The 7,323-nt window shown below is 42.4% G+C and overlaps 1 pseudogene; it reads left to right on the top strand.

The window, feature by feature from the left end:
* The first annotated feature begins 277 nt into the window (after positions 1 to 277).
* On the top strand, positions 278 to 4,853 carry LOC119301953 (annotated as a pseudogene).
* The last annotated feature ends 2,470 nt before the right edge of the window (positions 4,854 to 7,323 follow it).

Consider the following 7,323-nt stretch of genomic DNA (forward strand, 5'->3'; position numbering starts at 1 on the left):
CGAAAACACGTGTGAAAAAATAAAGAAACAAAATTCAAAGGAAGCGTCCAAAGCGCGACACGTGGCGAATGACTGAGAGCGCGCCAAGTGTCGAATAACTGAGAGCGCGTCAAGTGACATTGATCGTTGTGAGGCTTCCGAAGGAGCGCTCGTTGACTAGTTGCTTAGTGAGAGGCCGTCTCGTCCTGGGCCGTGCGCCCTTCGCTTGGTGTGCTGGGCCGTGCGCTTTCCCTTTGCTAACTCCCCGCCTGATCGCGGCGGCAGTCGTGCGCGAACCGCGCAGAAAATTCCCCAATCTCCATTCCGCGCTCTAAACCCTAGACACCGACAGCCCGTGCGGCGCCCTGTTGCGGCGGGAGACGAAGCGAGGCCTCGCGACCCGCGTGCTCGAGGGAGGGGAAGCGAGGCGAGGCGGCGGGGTTCCGTTCCGTCTTGGGTCTTTGGTGCAGGTTTTCGCGGTGGCGGTAAGCTCCGACCCCCCCTTTTGCTGCCCTCAAATTGCTGAGCGTGAACTTGCAAGCTTTTCATCTACTAGTATCCGTCAATTGATTCATGTGAGTAACTGAGTATCATTTCGTTCCTTCGCCTGATCTGCTGTTCCACGGTGCCGGAATACATCAGAGAGGTGTTCAGACATTTGCATACTACCGTAGCCACTGAAACTCACAAAAGGTGCACAAATTGCTGTCAGAGACTGGTCCCTTTCGTCATTGATGCAGTTTTCTTGGTTGATTCCGGAGTTTGTACGTCTTTTCTAATGCCAAAAATGCATCATCTGCTTGTTTTATCCAATGTAAACTATTTCTAAGTTGTATGGTTGTCGCACTGATGCACACATTGTGTCGTGCGGAGTGTCATTCGGGGCGTGTCGTGTGGCTGGAATTTCGCCAGCAAAATTTAGCAGTGTCGCACTCACTTTGTGTTTCATCTATGCATCCTGATATGTGTATCTCACCATGCTTTTAGTTTTAACCCAGCTTGTCATTTCAACTTTGCAGGCATCATATGTATATCGATTTGTTTATGGTTACTGATCAATAGCAACACAGGGCTCCATGTTTGCTACAGGTGGTGCCACTTATTTCCTTCTTTACCAATTCTAAGCAGGTGAACTAAAACATCTGTCAAACTTTACCTAAACTTCATGTTATTTTCCTGCAAATTACTTTAATCATAATCTTTACTCACTTCCCCTATTTTCTTAAATGTGTCTACAGGAGGATTTGGTACCTAGGCTTCCTCAAGAGACTAGATTGCTTACTATGGCTTCCGAGGAAACCAAACCAAAGAAGCAAAGAGATGAGGAATGCATTATAAACGGTCTCCCAGGAGAACTCATTGAGCGGATATTTTTGAGGCTTCCAGTGAGCACTTTGTTGAGGTGCACTGGTGTTTGTGAGCAGTGGCACAAAATCATCCGAGATCCCCAGTTTGTCACCTCTCACCTCCAGGATGCGCCCCAATGTGCCGTCCTATTCTTTCCGCAAGAGTCGGTCTCAGGTGAGCCCCATCCTGCTGATGCTATCCTGATTGATGAAGCCTGGTCGCCATCGACATATGCAGTGCCAGTGATTGGGCCTGACGATTTCCTTTGCGGTTCATGCAATGGGCTTCTTGTCTTATACACAAAGTCATCAACACTCAAGGTAGCTAACTTTGCAACTGGTGAATGCCTGCATCTTGAGAAACCTGTAAAGAATTTGAGGGGTGATCACTTCTTGTTCTACAACTTTGGATTTCACCCATTGACAAAAGAATACAAGATCACACACTTCCTTGGTGATCCTGTTGTGGGCAGCACCCGCTCCCATAATAATAGCAGATTCAGCGTCATTCAAGTTTACACACTTGGTGATGAGAAATGGAGAGATATCGAAACTCCAGAAGCCCTAAGCTTAAACCGTGTAAAAAACTCTGGAGCAGTCAATATTGACGGAACAGTGTGTTGGCTAATTGAAGACATGGTAGCTAACTGGCAGCATGCAGTTATGACCTTTGATCTCAGTGAAGAAAGTTTTGCACGGATACAACTGCCAGCAATTGTACATGAAGATTGTGCAGGTGGCGGTCCCTGTCGGTCCCTGTCGGTACTGGAGTAGATGGGAAGATATGTATAGCAACTGCTCAAGCCTGTCCTTCTCTTCCCAGAAGGCTTGTTGGTACGCTGCAGATCTGGGAACTTGAGAACAAAACGGAGCAAAGGTGGAGCCTGAAGTACAATATTCAGTACTCGCCAGATTACATTCCGGGTCCAAATTTGGTTCATAGGAATAAGATCATACTGCAACGTCGCAACAGCAACCTATATTCCTATGAGTTGCTCGGGGAGAACTTCAATACTAAATTGTGTAAGATGGCAAAGCTGTTAGATTTCTTTCCCCACAAGCCTGACAACATGCAATCCTATATCTCTGTGAAGTCACTTGTACGTTTAGATGTATACAAGAAGACTGCCATTGCGCGTAGGCCAAAACAACGTGAAGGCTGGGAATTGAAGAAGTGGGAGGCATGGGAGCACCAGCTCTCCGATTATGAAAAACTGTGGACTTGCCTTCATGAAGAAGAGCACGAGGGAATTGTATGTTAGCTGATCTCAAATTTAGCTTATCGATAATTCATTATTCTGGAAATTTTAACAATGGATGAGTTGCTATTTGATAGGCACTTGCAGAACGCAGTAGCATATCATTCAATGGTCTACTTCCGCGTATCTTGGATGATGCGATTCGACAGGATATAGGCATGAAAATCAATCAAATATGTCCAAGCCTTCCAGATCAGGTAATTCTTTATCTAAACGAAAGTCAGCATAGCTTTTATTTTCATATTTTAAGTTTAAATATTCAATGATCATTTGAAAAGCAGAAGATGTAATGATTGTTTAAGTGTACCCTCATGATTGGTCATGTTTTGCACGAGACTCCAGCAACCAAGGCCCCTCAGGCGGCTTAATTGTGTGGCACAGAAGCAAGATAGGGAAAATTTATCTGCTCGTTTGGAGAATTATAGTAGCATTATGAAGGTATAGTGTTTTAAATTTACAAGCCAGATCATTGAGGACTTTTCCTTGAAACATGTCAAATTAATAAAGTTAACCTGTCTACAGGCATCGAGGGAGGCTTCAAAGAGTATCATGAGTATGATACTTAGTGCTGTAGAAAATCAGGTAAAGGTTTACATTTGGTCTAATTTATTCATGTTTTTTCTTTCTGCTATAGCTCGCTAGTTCTTGTCTCCTATATCTGTTTTAATCTCTTCCACAATAAATAAGCAACTATAAGCAAGATAATATTGTTACCTCTCTCCATACAAATGAATGGCCTCCCCTGCAATACAATTATTTTCCATCCCATATTTTAATTTATGCATGCACTTCTGATTTAGTTCTTTGTGCTAACTTTGCAAGTTGTCTAGTTACTTTGTTCATTGGGCTGTCAATTAGGTATCACACAGTCAACATATCTTACATCAATAAGAAATATTTTTTCATCAAGGTTTATGTAGGTGCCCTAAATTTGTGAAATGGGCTTCATTGCAAAACACTTTGGGTGTTTATATTTTCAGACCTACGCATATAGATATAGATATGCCAAACTGTAAATTTTATCTTCTTTGAATTGCATGTTATTGTCTGCAGTTCCATTCTTATACGTTTGCTAGCACACTCAGTGAATAATGGTTAATTGAGCATGGCTCTGCTAACAGGGCATCGAATTATAAGTTATACTTTGGTTGCTACCAAGTACTGCATTAAAGAGGTACTTAAAATTGTTCTATATCATACACCTATATATGGCAGACAAATTCGAAAATGCCAAATGGAGACCGAGCTCCATGAAGGCCTTAATTTGAAAACTTCAAAATCCAAACTTTTCACTTTAAAAAAATTCTGAAAACAAATACACATATACCTAAATACAATGTACACGTGTGTAAAATTTCAGGTCGAAAAACGTTAAAATGAGAGCTACAAAAAAAATGGGGCTTTTTAGCATATGTACTGTTCATCCTCAAAGTCCATGATATTTTTTATTTTGTGCAGCTCGCAATTCAAGGTGTTTCATCCTGAAATTTTACACACAGACACATTACATCCTTGTATACATGTGTATTTTTTCAGAATTCTTTGAAACTAAAAGGTTTGAATTTTGAAAATTTTGAAGTCCTCGATGGAGCTCGGTCTCCAAAATGCCCTACTCAGACAAATTAACATAAGAAGTTCTAAAGAACATCAGAGTAGGAACCATGGATTGATTGGTTAACGTCAAATTTTTCATTTCCTACTTCCTGATTTGAGCTTTGAATTCAAAATTTAACGACATGATTAAACTGTGTGCCTTTATCTTTCTTTGAGGAAAAGTAAATAATTAAGATTCAGACCCTTCCTTTTTCTGGAATGGGTTGATGAAAGCCCCATTGTCTTGTATTTGAACCTTACTCATGTTTCAGAGGGGTGCTTCGGGCTCAAATGCTGGTATTTCTTCTCAGAATCGCAGTGAGGGCGATGATGCGAAGGCTTAATACTTCAGAATTTATCATGAGGGCGATGATGTTCAACACTTGTTTCTTTTTGTCACCGAGGGACTGTTTCACCTCTTCTGCCTGTAAAAGTGTTCTTTCTGAAGTACTGTCTGTGTGCTGCTGCTATGTATTTTTTTTGTTTGAATTTCAATCCTTGTGATCTACTCTCTCCGTTCCAAATTACTCGTCGTAGAAATGGATGTATCTAGAACTAAAATACATCTAGATATGTCCATACCTGCGACAAGTAATTCGGTATGGAGGGAGTAATAACTTATTGGTTGATTCGAGACCTTGAAGAATTTGCGGGACAGTGAGACATTTGATATGAAGGTCAAACCGACTCTTGCCACTGGATATGCATTGAAGCTTCACAGAATAGTTGGAAGTGCAAACCTTGCAATTGCATTATAATCTTATATCTACGGATGAAAGCATACCTTTCATAATGCACGGCCGTGGAACGTGTAGAATCAAGTAGGCTCAGATCCTCTAGAGTTTTAACTAACTGCTATAGGCTGTTTTTTGAACACCGTACAAACGCAAGCGCTTATGTACACGCGCATACACTCACTCCTATAAATGCACACATGCACACTCTATCCCTATGAGCACCTCCGAAAGACTAAGCCGGCATATTATCTTGAAATTTACGAAGTCACCGTAGGCACCTTGTCATCGACGGGAACGTCTCCTCATTGAATGTGCATCGTCGAAAATCTTAAAATAAATCCAGGAATAAATGTGAGCACCAGGACTTACCCTGATGGGCTGGGGTAAATGTGAGCACCAGGACTTACCCTGGTGGGCTTGGGATACCATAGTCCTCCTAACCATCCAACCAGGATTTGTCTAAATTTGCTTTTGAGACGTGACTGCCTGACACCCTCAGTGGCAGCGCTTCCTGTGCCGTCCAATCGTCCAGTTCGCTGCCTTTTTACCATCAAATTCGTCTGCTCCGTGATTTTCTTTGCTATTATCCCTCTAGTTTCTATGATAGTAGGCGATTTCAATAAATGATGTAAAAACGCTGCGCCAGCCCATTTACCTGTCGCATCAACACCGCTGATCTCGTTCGCCATGAAGAAACAAAAAACTGCTTCCTTTTTTTTTGTCTCGGCACTGTTTTTGCCTCAAACATTGAAGACTTTTCGATTGAATACTGGTTCACACCCAACTCCATGATCTCTTTCGCTTGTCCCATCAAGATCGACACCGTCTGCCTCATTGGGCTTGATTACTCCGTGGCCCTCGTCTCGGTCAAGAGCTGCAGCTTAACCAATGTTCTTCATTCCATTCCGGTGCATGACTCCTTGGATCTCGAAGCTATTGCCACAGTATTGGTTGTCCGTTCGGAGGAGTTTCCCCCGACCCTGCTTTTGCGGTTCATGACTCTGACGACAGCCGTAACGAGGGCAACAGTGATGGTGGAAGCGTCAGGGTTGACAATGATTTCTCTAGCGACATGGAGCCAAACCTCTCCACCCCGTCACCTCCACCGGCTGATGAAGGCCACGCCGACCATGTTGTGCAGCTTCCGGCAGCCTCACCAATTTATTTACTAACAAAATATGAGTAAACATGACCCTATGACTCTTGGTGATTGATAGCTTCGGTGGTATGATAAGATGCGCTAATCTGTGCTGGTAAAGGTTTACATTCAATGCCATCAACTGTGAAACGATTCCAGGCGGCATCAACTGTGAAACGATTCCACCTTGTTTTTAGTGATTGCCAAACTCATAACTCAGATACTTTCCCTTTGATCAGATAGAAGGAACTTGATCTTCTTGTTACGATGATTCTCAACTTAACTCTGAAATTGCTTGAACTTTTCAAACATTTCAGACTTATGCTTCATTGAGTAAATATACCCATATCTACTCAATTCACCGGTGAAGGTGATAAAATAATGATATCCACCGCGTGCGTCAACACTCATCGGACCGCAACATCAACATGTATGAGTTCCAACAAGTCACTTGCTCGTTCCATTGTTCCAAAGAACGGGGTTTTAGTCATCTTGCCAAAGAGGCATGGTTCGCATGTGTCAAATGATTCAAAATCAAGTGACTTCAAAAGTCCATTAGCATGGAGGTTCTTTCATGCGCTTTACACCAATATGACCTAAGCAGCAGTGCCACATGAAAGTGGTACTATCATTATCAACTCTACATCTTTTGGCATCAGTGTTATGAACATGTGTATAACTACGATCGGGATTCAATAAACCATTCACATTGGGTGCATGACCATAGAAGGTATTATTCATGTAAACAGAATAACCATTATTCTCTGACTTAAATGAATAACCGTATTGCAATAAACATGATCTAATCATGTTCATGCTCAACGCAGACACCAATGCAAACAACATTTATCTAGGTTCAACACTAATCTCGAAGGTAGAGGGAGCGTACGATGGTGATCACATCAACCTTGGAAACACTTCCAACACACATCGTCACCTCGCCCTTAGCTAGTCTCCGTTAATTCCGTAGCTTTTGTTTCGAGTTACCAATATTAGCAACTGAACCGGCATCTAATACCCAGGTGCTACTAGGAGTACTAGTAAGGTACACATCAATAACACACATATATCAAATATACTTTTGTTGAAGTTGACAGCCTTCTTATCTACCAAGTATTTGAGGCAGTTCCGCTACCAGTGACCGTTCCCCTAATAGAAGCACTTTGTCTCGGGTTTGGATTCTTGGGTTTCTTCACTGTAGCGGCAACTGGCTTGCCATTCAAGAAGTTCCCCTTCCTGTCCTTGACCTTCTTTGAAACTAGTGCTCTTTT

This window comes from Triticum dicoccoides, chromosome 5A (genome assembly GCF_002162155.2).
Source record: "Triticum dicoccoides isolate Atlit2015 ecotype Zavitan chromosome 5A, WEW_v2.0, whole genome shotgun sequence".
NCBI lineage: Eukaryota > Viridiplantae > Streptophyta > Magnoliopsida > Poales > Poaceae > Triticum > Triticum dicoccoides.